This window comes from Penaeus monodon, chromosome 15, assembly GCF_015228065.2.
Source record: "Penaeus monodon isolate SGIC_2016 chromosome 15, NSTDA_Pmon_1, whole genome shotgun sequence".
Classification (NCBI taxonomy): domain Eukaryota; kingdom Metazoa; phylum Arthropoda; class Malacostraca; order Decapoda; family Penaeidae; genus Penaeus; species Penaeus monodon.
Genome location: NC_051400.1, coordinates 38,974,838 through 38,975,144, shown reverse-complemented (window position 1 = coordinate 38,975,144; position 307 = coordinate 38,974,838). Strand labels below are relative to the sequence as shown.

The following is a 307-nucleotide window of genomic DNA, read 5'->3' as shown; positions in this document are numbered from 1 at the left end:
TGATGCCATTTTTATTGTCATTATTTAGTTTATCACTATATCATTTAAGTTCCTAAAGCTACTAAAAATAAAAGTAAAAAATTGATGGAGAATTTCATTATAAAAAAAAATCATTATTAATAATAGCTCCAATTCCATCTATTTCCTATGGTGAACGAAAATGTTATAATTACTTCGTGCAAAAAGCAAACGAGATACCTATTCTCTTTTTTTTTTCTCATACTGAAACTTGTGGCCCATTTGGAGATACTGCAAGGAACATGTGAAGAAAGCAACAAAGAATGTACCACCTACTCTCATCGCGATA

General features: G+C 29.6%; 1 protein-coding gene across 1 annotated transcript in view; it reads left to right on the top strand.

The window, feature by feature from the left end:
* LOC119582029 (leucine-rich repeat extensin-like protein 5) overlaps positions 1-307 on the top strand; it is a gene marked incomplete at its 5' end in the record, with an annotated part of 51,722 nt that overhangs the window by 49,221 nt on the left and 2,194 nt on the right.